A 12,734-nucleotide genomic window follows, 5' to 3' on the forward strand; every position below is an offset into this window, starting at 1 on the left:
CGCATTATTTGAAGGGCATACAACGAGCCTTGCGCTCCGCGAACTCGTTCACGATGCTCTGTATGTCACTGATTCAGTGAGCTTTTAAGCGGTAGTCTCACGACCCGAATAGTAAACAATAAACATGGAGGACATGGAGTCGTTAGTGTTGCTGGTCTCGGTGCTGTGGCTTGTTGTCACCAACAACGCGGACAGATACTGGCAAGAGCGTATAGATGAGGCGAGGCGCATAAGGCTTCAGAAATTCTCGTAATTCATAATTCTTCTTCTTCCGGGTTTACGGTGTTTACAGATCCCAGCGCGCTCGCGGGGCGTGTGTGGGCATGTGAGGACACTCCTCCTCACCAATCAGTGCACAGGGGAGTGTCTGCTCACGCCCCCAGCCTCACTCGGCACGGTTTGGCTCGCTTCAGCCCCACTCCAAAACGGTGCGAGTTTTAGGGGCTAAGCAGGGCTGAAACGAGCTGAGTCGTGCTGGTTTTTGGTAGTCGAAACGCGAGCCGTGTCGAGCTGAAGTGAGCTGAAGCGAGCTGAAGTGAGCTGAAAAAGGGTATTGGAAAAGGGCCATTAGAGAACGACGTTTACCTGCTTCCACCAGGATTGTTCACTGACAGCTAAGATTTGTTCACATTTTCATTTACTTTCGGTCCTCAGGATAAACAAAATGTTATTAAATGTCATTGAATTAACTTCTTAGTCTGTTGAGACATGGCCCATTATAAGTTTTTCCTTTACTGTATTTACTAGTTTACTGAGCGCGCTCCGGGGCGGGCTGGCTGGCTGGCTAGCTAGCGCTCCGGGGCTAGCTAGCGCTCCGGGGCCGGCTGGCTAGTGCTCCGGAGCCGGCTGGCTGGCTGGCTAGCGCTCCGGGGCCGGCTAGCTAGCTAGCGCTCCAGGACCGGCAGGCTAGCGCTCCGGGGCCGGCAGGCTAGCGCTCCGGGGCCGGCAGGCTAGCGCTCTGGGGCCGGCTGGCTAGTGCTCCGGAGCCGGCTGGCTGGCTGGCTAGCGCTCCGGAGCCGGCAAGCTGGCTAGTGCTCCGGGGCCGGCAAGCTGGCTAGCGCTCCGGGGCCGGCAAGCTGGCTAGTGCTCCGGGGCCGGCAAGCTGGCTAGCGCTCCGGGGCCGGCAGGCTAGCGCTCCGGGGCCGGCAGGCTAGCGCTCCAGGGCTGGCTGGCTAGCTAGCTAGCTAGCGCTCCGGGGCCGGCAGGCTAGCGCTCCGGGGCCGGCTGGCTAGCGCTCCGGGGCCGGCTGGCTAGCGCTCCGGGGCCGGCTGGCTAGCTAGCTAGCTAGCGCTCCGGGGCCGGCTGGCTCAGTAAACTAGTAAATCCAGTAAAGGAAAAACTTGAGACTGAAAGGTTTTAACAGTCATCCAAATGACTGACCGTAAACATTGCTACAGTAACATACCAGCTACTGTTGTTGACATTAGCTAGCTTGCCGTCCAAAATGGTGGACACCGGGGCGTCACGTGACCCTGTGACGTCAGGTGAAATACCTCAATATGCACTGGCTTGTGCAACCCCATTGGCTGGTTATTTTTACCTCATCTGCATGTCTTTGAACTGTGGAAGGAAACTGGAGCACCCATACCCCTTTTCCACCAGATCAGTTCCAGGGCTGGTTCAGGGCCAGTGCTGGTGCTGGTTCACAACTCATTCAACTTGCGAGCCAGCTGAGCGCCAGTTTGCTTTTCCATAGCTCGTGGTGCTAAGGGAAGCCACGTCATTACGTCGCTGTACGTATACAGCGACGTAATGACGTGGCTTCCCTTAGCACCACAATATACATCAGTTATACTCGCTATATACATCAGTTACATTGCTACGTTTTCATAAATCTTGGCGCAAGTATCGAAGCAAAAACAACACGGAAGAAGCAGCAACAATAATAATAATAATGGATGACATCATGTTTGTACAGCTGCTGCCTCTCGTCGCTTAAAAATGGCGATCTTTTGCGGTCTTGTTATTGTTGTTGGTCTTAACAACTCCGCCCCCCTGCTGACATAAGCGGTTCTTTCCTCTGGCCCAGCAGAGAGTTGGTGCTAGCCTGGAACCAGTTTTTCTGGCCCCAGAGCCAGTTCTTTGTCAGTGGAAACAGAAAACCCGGTTCCAAACTAAGCACTGGCCCCGAACCAGCCCTGGAACTGCTTTGGTGGAAAAGGGGCACCAGAGGAATTCCACACAGATAGCATGTAAACTCCACACAGAAAGGCCCCCGTTAGCCATGAAGTTCGAACCTGGAACCATTTTGCTGTGTGGCAACAGTGCGAACTACCATACCACCACACCACTCTCAAAGCTGCTCAGAATGTAGTGATTCATTTTTGATAGCACCAGCTCTGACAGTATTTCCAGCTGCAAGCCCGAAAGTACTGGAACAGCAAGGCCAATTCTGGGTTTTTTTGCCATACACTGAAGACATTTGCGTTTGAGGTCAAAAGTGGGTGGCATGGTGGCGTGGTGGTTAGCACTATCACGTCGCAGCAAGAAGGTTCTGGGTTTGAGCCCATTGGCAGAGGGGGGCCATTCAGTGTGGAGTTTGCATGTTCTCTCCATGCCTGTGTGGGTTTCCTCTGGGTGCTCTGGGTACTTGGACGGCTGTTCCATAACTGTGGGGCTTTGTAAGAAAAGGCTCTGCCCCCTGATGTAACCTTCACTATATGAGGTACCAGCAGATAGCCTGCACCTTTTGATCTAAGTAGGCGTGGCGGGTCATAGAGGACCAGAAGTTCACTCAGGTACTGTGGCGCGAGACTATTCAGTGCTTTAAAGGTCAATAGTAGCATTTTATAATAAATACAAAATTTGATTGGGAGCCAATGCAGTGTGGATAAGACAGGGGTGATGTGGTCATATTTTCTATTTCAAGTAAGGACTCTTGCTGCTGCATTTTGAACTACCTGGAGCTTGTGTATGCACTTATTGGAACATCCAGACAGTAAGGCATTACAATAATCCAACCTGGAGGTAACAAAAGCATGAACTATTTTTTTCCGCGTCATGTAGTGACATTAAATTTCTTATCTTAGCAATATTTCTGAGATGAAAGAAAGCTATCCAGGTAATGTTATCAATATGATTTTCAAATGAAAGACTGGGGTCAATAATCACCCCGAGGTCTTTTACTGCTGTACGTGAAGAAACAGAAAGGCCATCCAGAGTTACTGTGGAATCAGAAAACTTACTTCTAGCTGTATGTGGTCCGAGTACAAGTACTTCAGTCTTGTCAGGGTTAAGCAGAAGGAAATTAATCAGCATCCAGTGTCTAATGTCCTTAACACATTCCTCAATTCTATTAAGCTGGTGTCTCTCATCAGGTTTAGCATAATTCTGAATCACATCGTGTATGAGTCAGGCTGTCGGTTTTTTCACAACTGCGCATGCATATAACGCATCTCGCTGAATATCGCAGTAATCATTATCTCATTCTCATTATCTGTAGCCGCTTTATCCTTCTACAGGGTCGCAGGCAAGCTGGAGCCTATCCCAGCTGACTACGGGCGAAAGGCAGGGTACACCCTGGACAAGTCGCCAGGTCATCACAGGGCTGACACATAGACACAGACAACCATTCACACTCACACCTACGGTCAATTTAGAGTCACCAGTTAACCTAACCTGCATGTCTTTGGACTGTGGGGGAAACCGGAGCACCCGGAGGAAACCCACGCGGACACGGGGAGAACATGCAAACTCCACACAGAAAGGCCCTCGCCGGCCCCGGGGCTCGAACCCAGGACCTTCTTGCTGTGAGGCGACAGCGCTAACCACTACACCACCGTGCCACCCTCGCAGTAATCACATTATCAAATTCAATAGATGTGGCCACATTATCGCCCATTTAAACACGTGTTTTTGTTGTTTACATCTACATCTGCCAAAGCTATGTTGCGATGTGGAATTTTCTGAAAGGTGTACAGAAACCGCCAGAGACGGGGACAAACGACCTTGGTCTGAAGAGGAGAAAAGAGCCGCCGATAAAGCGTACGAGAAGGAGAAATGACAAAGGACTTATAAGCAAACGTGGGAGCAGGGTAGGCCTTGGCTGCTATATGATTTTTATGGAATAATTAATTTTTTTCAAGTTGATTCCTAGTCAATATGAAGCTCCTAATGCTTTCTCTCTCATAAATGGTTAAATACAGAAAGCATGTTGGACATATTTTGGGTGCTATAGTCATGATAGTAAGTATATTTGTTTTCAATACTCATACACCAAGTTGCCAAGTTTTCCAATATATTATTATTTGTTGATATTATATTATGGTGCTCTGTGTTGTTCTCATTTATGTATTTAACAACAGTATCAAAATACTTGGGTCTTGAAATAAATGCACATTAGTCATGAACAATGGTAACTACTCTCTTTTGTGTTATTTTTGACAGATGTTATTTTTTATTCATTGGATTTTCTGGTTTGTGTTCTGCTATTGGATCCTAACTCACCACATTTTGCTACCCTTAACAGTTTTATTCTCTGCTGGCTGTACAACAAATTGCCCCTCACAGAGATAATAAAGTTTACTATAGACCCCTTTCACATGACGTCACCATGCCGCGAGATTTTGTTAGGCGCCATATTGGAAGACCAAGTACATGCACTCACAATATTAAACAAAGTACGAGCGAGAGTAAAGTGACACGATGGATGATAATTCTGGTTATGTGGGTACAATACCAGCTGCAGAAAGGGAACGGTATGTGGAGAAACTGGCTGTGATTGATGGGTTTGACCCATATGATAAGACTCGCGGCAAGGGAGAATGGAAACATAAGGAGGACCTGACACCAATTCTGCCATCTGTTTGCTACCCAGACATTGTAAACTATTTGTTGTTTACACCCAGTGCCTACACTCAGTGTTCGAACTATGCCGATATTTTCAGGGGGCCCCTTTTTTTCCCTTGGGGGTGTGTGTGCTTGCGCTTGTCTCGGAGCGCGGATCTCCAAACACATGAGAAGCCTCTCTTACGCACATATCACGCGGACTCCACACCTCCACACACGCATCGCGTCTGAAGTCATAACTCATCAGGGGAAATTGTGTCCGCATTGGCATGTTCAAAAAACAACCTCGCGTCAACAATGATACCACACGCAAGGAAAAAAAACAGTCAGGCTACTCAACAACCAACCTGGCAGCAGCGAGCAAGCCCCAAACCATCCTAAATTATTATTATTATTAAATTGTAGAAGTCTGGGAGGCTTGCTCCTCATACAGTTGGCTCAGGGTCTGTTTACTTCCGGTTTCGGGTGACGTCAGTGAAAGGGGTCTATACTATAATGCATAAATCAAGTGGAAGTGAGTAGGGGGAGGGTAAAGTAGCTAGTTTTGGAAAGGGCCACAGAGTGCTTCCACTGGCGATGCACACAGCTGTGTACATATTTTGCTCTCCCATACAATCCTGAGTGCTTGTACATTTTATCTATGATTGGAGGCCTTGAATACATACTCTTGTGTGATTATAAAATAGAGAAACTTCCCCTAATCCTGTCCAATTTCCATAAACAAATGCTCTTGGTATGGTCACTAACTTATAAATACAACTTCTCCCCACATATGCCGCTTTTCCACTACAAATGCGGCTGAGTCGGGCTGAGCCGTGCCGTGCTGAGTCGGGCTGAGTGGGGCTGTTGGAGTTGCATTTCGACTACAACCGCACTGAACCGTGCTGGCTGGAAGTGGGTGGACACATTGGGTGGAGTTAGCGAAAGTGGGTGGACGTCACGTGATGTCATTAAGCAGCGCAAACAGTGACATCAGTGATCTTTTAAGCGGTAGTCTCACGACCCGAATAGTAAACAATAAACATGGAGGACATGGAGTCGTTAGTGTTGCTGGTCTTGGTGCTGTGGCTTGTTGTCACTGACAACGCCAACAGATACTGGCAAGAGCGTATAGATGAGGCGAGGTGCATAAGGCTTCAGAAATTCTCGTAATTCGTAATTCTTCTCCTTCCGGGTTTACGGTGTTTACAGATCCCAGCGTGCTCGCGGGGCGTGTGTGGGCATGTGAGGACACTCCTCCTCACCAATCAGTGCACAGGGGAGTGTCTGCTCACGCCCCCAGCCTCACTCGGCACGGTTTGGCTCGCTTCAGCCCCACTCCAAAACGGTGCGAGTTTTAGGGGCTAAGCAGGGCTGAAGCGAGCTGAGTCGTGATGGTTTTTGGTAGTCGAAACACGAGCCGTGTCGGGCTGAAGTGAGCTGAAGCGAGCTGAAGTGAACTGAAAAAGGGTAGTGGAAAAGGGCCAATAGATGCTTCATCTGGAATAATCAGCACATTAAATATAAAAATAAATCCTTATTTTTTTTCAATCCTGGTTCAACAACATAACTAGTAACCCAACTACTCAGTGATAATAGAAATCTGCTAAATTACTGAGTTCCTCCAAACATTTGGTATTCCTGTTACCCCAAAAGAGTTTGCCATTGTAATGGATGCCATTCCCTCTGGTATCCTAACTCTTCTCAGAGGGGCTGAAAAACCAGATTGCTTACCATCTCTGGACCCCATATTGACCTCAGTGGGTCAGGTATGCTTCCCTGTCACAGACAAGAACAATAATCACAATATTCGTGCATTATTCCAGGCAGATATCACCACTATCCCCTCTGTGGTTCAATACTGGATTGGTCTTGTTGGTGACCTGAACTGGAGCAGTGTGTGGAACCTCTCATACAGATACTTCCTTACAAAGTAAGGGAGGTGTCTTTCAAACTGATTCATAGATACTATCCTGCCAAGCATTATATGCTTAAGTTTAAGAGAGACATTTATGTGGACAGTTCATTGTGTGAGACAGACCCGGAAACAATAATGCACCTGTTCTGGCAATGTCCCTTTACCATCACATTCTGGACAGAAATAACCCGGTACATTACAGCCAAACTTGACTCTGATTTTTCTCTGTGTTGGAAATATGTACTGTTTGGTTTCTATAACAACAAAATAAAAAGAATTATATATAAATTTGTTGATCATTTTAGGAAAATGGCATATTCATAAAGCCAAGTTTAGTCATTCAAAACCTTCATTTATAGCCTTCAAAAAGGAAACTGAACAGGAAATCAAAATCATATCTAACTCCAAAAACAAGAAAGCTGCTAAATTTTTTCATTTGTGCTTATTATTTAATGTTTTTATTTGAAAACTCACCCTGGATCTTGGTTTGTTGTTTGTGTATTAATAACTGTATTAATATTTTGCTGCTCTTATTTTCAATAAAGATAAAAAAAGAGAGAGTGCTTGTGTTGCGGGGAAAATTTTAGACTGCAGGCAGCTGCTCCACTGTGTTTATCACAGAAATACCCAATAAAAAAGTAGCTTGTTTGGCCATTGCCATGCTACTTGATCAATAAAAGAGTTAAGCTACTGAAAAGCTATTTGATTCAGTAAATAGTGATGTTACTGAGAAATTTAGTTAAGTTACTCATGATGCTACTTGTAGTGATGCTACTGCCCAACACTGAATTTCCCTTTGGACGGATACTTTTTGTAGACATCAACAAGATTTTGACAGAAAGCTTCTTGGGCAGGGGGTGGCACGGTGGTGTAGTGGTTAGCACTGTCACCTCACAGCAAGAAGGTCCTGGGTTCAAGCCCAGCAGCTGATGGGGGCCTTTCTGTGTGGAGTTTGCATGTTCTCCCTGTGTCTGCATGGGTTTCCTCTGGGTGCTCCGGTTTCCCCCAAAGGCATGCAGGTTAGGCTAATTGGTGGCTCTAAATGTGAGTGTGAATGGTTGTTTGTGTCTATGTGTTGGCCCTGCAATGACCTGGCAACTTGTCCAGAGTGTACCCTGCCTCTCGCCCATAGTCAGCTGGGATAGGCTCCAGCTTGCCTGCGACCCTGTAGGACAGGATAAGCAGCAACAGATAATGGATGGCTGGAGCTTCTTGGGCAGTGGTGCCTAATTGGTGCAACAGAAAAGCATTCACCCTATCATCTAGAGATTGGGAGTCCAAATCCTGATGTTGTCAAAAGTCAGGAAGGGAGAGGTGTCAACTGCAAGTAACACTAGCCAAATGTCTATGAGTTCCTACATATAGAAATGGGTAGACAGCTGGTGTGTGATGCTGTATGAGCAGCAGTTCAAATAGATGCTGGCTTTATGTGCCCCAGAGGAGTCTTTATTATTCCAGCCCCAGAGAATTTTAACTTCTGGCAGAAAACAAACAAACAAAAAACCCCAATCCGGACATGTTCAGAACAACCAAATGGGTCCAGGCATGCAACATTACACTTTTTAAAATTACATTATAAATGTTATTAGTAGAAGTGTGTGAGGATTAAGCCAGTATCTCACTGGGCTGCGACAGCCTGCGACTAGTTGGAGACACAACAATTGTGATAAAATATATGAATTAGTGACAATTTTCACTTGGAATCACACTGAATTGATATTCACATATTTTATCGCAATTGCTGTGTCTCCAACTAGCCGCAGGCTGTTACAGCCCAGTGAGATACTGGCTGAAGAACTCGCACTTCCTGTCTCACGGAAACTGACTTGAGAAGGGTTCGTGACAGCTTTGCGACACCAGCGATGCATTTGCGGCTATTTTGAGAGAAATTTTGTTGCACTAATTTTTTGAACATGTTCAAAATATCAGCGATGAAGGGGCGACACTTTGCGACTCATGCGAGGAAATTGAGAAGCCTCGCGAATGTTTCAAGACACTTTTGAAACTCTCTCGCGCATGACGTTCGCAATTTGTCGCAGCCCAGTGAGATACTGGCTTTTGGGTTCGGCTGGGATAGGCATAGATTTACATAGAAGACTAGCCTCGTCCCCGTTGCCCGTCAACGAAGTCGAATGTCCGCACATGGCGGCCATCTTACCTCAGACAGCTGGCTTACCCATTACATTGTGTTGGTAGCGATATGTACTTTTCAGATGACCGTAACTTCCTCAAATTTCAATCGATATTCAAACGGTTTGGTTTGTTATATAAAAAAACAAATGGAAGTATGTATTTATGATATTAATGAGGAATAATCATTTTATGTTTTAAAAAAATACGCATAGCTTGGTGAAAATATTTCAGTATACTACAGACTGTAAGACAGGATGCATGCTGAAATTCCTATGCTGTGAGAAGCCTAACACTGCATACTTATGGATAACTGTGGCCTTCGGACAAATAACCATACAATTTATTTCCAATTTTTAGTGAAAATATTTTTACATGTGATAGGGCCGTAGGGGAAGCTAAAGTTAAATAAACAGCTTACTCCCTTCTGAAACTTCAGAAATACTTCATCCACCTCAAAAACCTAATGCACTCACAGCATAGCATAATAACAAATGTAAACTCACATCATAGCATAATAACAAATATAAACTCACATCATAGCATAATAACAAATATAAACTCACATCATAGCATAATAACAAATGTAAACTCACATTATAGCATAATAACAAATATAAACTCACATCATAGCATAATAACAAATGTAAACTCACATTATAGCATAATAACAAATATAAACTCACATCATAGCATAATAACAAATATAAACTCACATCATAGCATAATAACAAATATAAACTCACATCATAGCATAATAACAAATGCACTGCCCGAGTAAGTAATAGTATTTAGTGACAGCGACTCACGGTAGTTTGTGACAAAAAAAGCATTTAATTAATCATGTGGTTATACTTCCAAGGACAAAAAGATATCTTTACATTTACAAAAAGAACATTCAAAGCTGATTATCATGTCAAAGTCAATATATGTTAGCACAGAAGATTGAAATTTCATTTGACTAGGCTCCAATGTGCAGTTAAAATAAAACTAAACATACTGATATAAACATCTACAATTAAAACAGACACACACATCATCTTGTCATCAAAGTCAGTACTTTGATTTCCTGTAAATCATAATGTGAGTGCTGGGCTGTGCTGTGCTTGCGTAAGTCTTCATACCCCTTGTTTGTGGTAAGATGGCCGCCCTGTGCGGACGTTCTGGAATTGAGGTTTTTCACCCACGTGACCAAGTCATGTGATGCATCGTTAGGCTGCCATTTTGGACGTCACGGCTCGAATCAGTTTGAATGCGAGGAAGGCGACAAACGAAAAACATAAAAGAAAAAGGAGTGAGATGCAGAAAACACTTTCACTATCCAGCGACGTAGGGCATTTACAGGGCGAGCAGAGGGAGAGGTATTTGCAAAAATTGAGGTTAGCAGGCTTAGAGAACGACGTTTACCTGCTTCCACCAGGATTGTTCACTGACGTACGGAAGTACACGAAGCCCTCGTCTTTACCTGACTTCGGCCCACATTATCTGTATACCTATGTCGTTAAAAACCCATCGCCATACACAGGTATTGATCTGAAAGCATATAAGAGTTTGGATGCGTACAAATATTTTGTGTCAGGCTGGGTAACATGCCTACATCAGCGGGTCGTCCCTGGAGCCGGTGGTCGCCATCTTATTACAGCTAAGGTTTGTTCACATTTTCATTTACTTTCGGTCCTCAGGATAAACAAAATGTTATTAAATGTTATTGAAATAACTTCTTAGTCTGTTGAGACATGGCCTGTTATAAATTTGCTGTTACCAGGCAATGACCAAGAACTGTATTATTAGGGTCGGTGTCTGTGTTGTAGCAGTGTACTAGCAGCTAGCTGTTAGCACTAGCTAATGTCAACAACATAGTAGCTGGTATGTTACTGTAGCAATGTTTACGTTCAGTCATTTGGATGACTGTTAAAACCTTTCAGTCTCAAGTTTTTCCTTTACTGTGTTTACTAGTTTACTGTAATTATGATCCGGCAGCTATTTACACCGGATCCAGTGTAAATAACTGCCGGAGCGTGCTCCGGAACCTCGGCCGGAGCACTCCGGGAGCAAGCTGGAGCGCGCTGCTTAATTTGAGGGGGAGCAAGCCGGAGCGCGCTGCTTAATTTGAGGGGGAGCAAGCCGGAGCGCGCTCCGGAACCTCGGCCGGAGCACTCCGGGAGCAAGCCGGAGCGCGCTGCTTAATTTGAGGGGGAGCAAGCCGGAGCGCGCTCCGGCAGCTATTTACACTGGATCAGGTGTCTGTAACACATTTTTTTTTCAAGCTGGTTCTCCCTCTCTGTCTGCAGCGTTAGTATGTAGCTTGACCTTCAAAATGGCGGACACCGGGGCGTCACGTGACCCTGTGACGTCAGGTGAAAAACCTCAATACGCGGTGAGGAATCTAGTCTTCTATGTAAATCTATGGGATAAGCGTCCTCCACCCTGAAACTCCACTCCACTCCAGTCCAGGTGGTGGCGGTAACGCGTCCAGTAGCTGCTTCTCCAACCGCCAGAAAACACTGGAGAAGGAAAAACCGCTGCTCGCCTGAGCCGCTTTCGCCCCTCGAGTTATAAAAATAAAAGCACGTTATTGTGTCTGGCTCTGAGGATTTAAAACCCTGAGGTAAGTTAAACTGAAGGTGTGTGGTCGAATCCCAAATATATCTCCACTTTACTGTTTTAGGAACTCCGTTCAGTATGAAATAATGCCGTGTGCACCCTAGATAGTGCACTATTTATCCACTCAGGAGAGAGTTGTAGTTTGGCTAACCTGTTTAGTTGTGTATTGAAAGTATTTAAATCTTCACTTCAAGTTTATTTCCATCACGGGTTGTTTTTTTTCCTCTTTCTCTAAATTGCGACTTCCTCGCAATTCCAACTTTTTATATCTCAAAATTTCAACTTGATTTCTCACAGACTTTTTTCCCTCGGGGTTTTTATTTATTTTTTTTAAATTATTATTATTATTATTATTATTATTATTATTATTATTGTTGTTGTTGTTGTTAAGCTAATCAGGCAGAATCACCCTCTCTGCAGCGTGTTGAGCAGAAAGCTTTACACACTGAAAATGAAAATGGATGAAATCATAGGGGACTGTTTTAGGCATGGTTTCCCGAACCGGGAGGTCTTGTTGTTGGAAGAATCGTATGGTGTTGAGCTCGAAGCCTCTGATCCCTGGAGAGAGAGAACTGTGTCTAACAATTAGCTCTGGCAGCAATGAAACCTCTTACTTTAACTCAGGGCTGGTTTTATACGCAGGGCTTTATTAGGCACTGCAAACTCTTCTTCTGCGTGTTTCTTCTTCTTAAACTTATTCATCTTCCCTACAAATTTCGATTTCGAATAACCCAATAACCGTACATCGCACACAGACAAACAATACATCAAAACGTGCGGCTCGATCGGACTCGGTGTGCTATTACTTTGTTCAGCATTCTACGATTTTTTTCGCGAGTCGCGAAAAAAATCACACACAATTTCCCATCCATTTCTATGGGAACAAATGAAAAAAATCGCACATTTTCAACGTTTTTCAAACATCCGCTGCTCTGGCATGCTTTCACCTAGAGACATGATTCAAACTTTAAAACGGAGACAAACTTCTCCTGTGTGGATCTGGCATTCAACTTTTTTGCTACGTTCTATACTTTTTGATCAGTCACAGATCAATCACCATGATCAATTCTGGAGAAATTCAGACTTTATAATGAGTGTCTATGCAGTCGAGCTAGAGTGTACACAGCTTTAAAAAATGCTCTACATTTCTCATTAAAACTGTGTTTTCAGCCACAAATTTCACTCTACCAGAGCATTTTTAACATAGTTACTGGGCAAACAAATGGTCTCCCAGTGGCCAGATTTGGTTTCCTAGTCAATGCCAAACCAGCTTCACTGGGAGACCAAATTTTAAACCAAGTTATGTCTTATCATT

At 44.7% G+C, this 12,734-nt stretch overlaps 2 protein-coding genes across 2 annotated transcripts in view; one reads left to right on the forward strand and one right to left on the reverse strand.

The window, feature by feature from the left end:
- LOC132865856 (zinc finger protein 850-like) overlaps positions 1-12,734 on the reverse strand; it is a 1,522,149-nt gene that overhangs the window by 217,430 nt on the left and 1,291,985 nt on the right. The window lies entirely within an intron of this gene.
- LOC132865887 (histone-lysine N-methyltransferase PRDM7-like) overlaps positions 11,333-12,734 on the forward strand; it is a 36,526-nt gene continuing 35,124 nt past the window's right edge. Inside the window, exon 1 of the mRNA XM_060898398.1 lies at positions 11,333-11,423. The gene's annotated coding sequence lies outside the window, so the exon portion shown is untranslated. The remainder of the gene's footprint in view (positions 11,424-12,734) is intronic.

This window comes from Neoarius graeffei, chromosome 18 (genome assembly GCF_027579695.1).
Source record: "Neoarius graeffei isolate fNeoGra1 chromosome 18, fNeoGra1.pri, whole genome shotgun sequence".
NCBI lineage: Eukaryota > Metazoa > Chordata > Actinopteri > Siluriformes > Ariidae > Neoarius > Neoarius graeffei.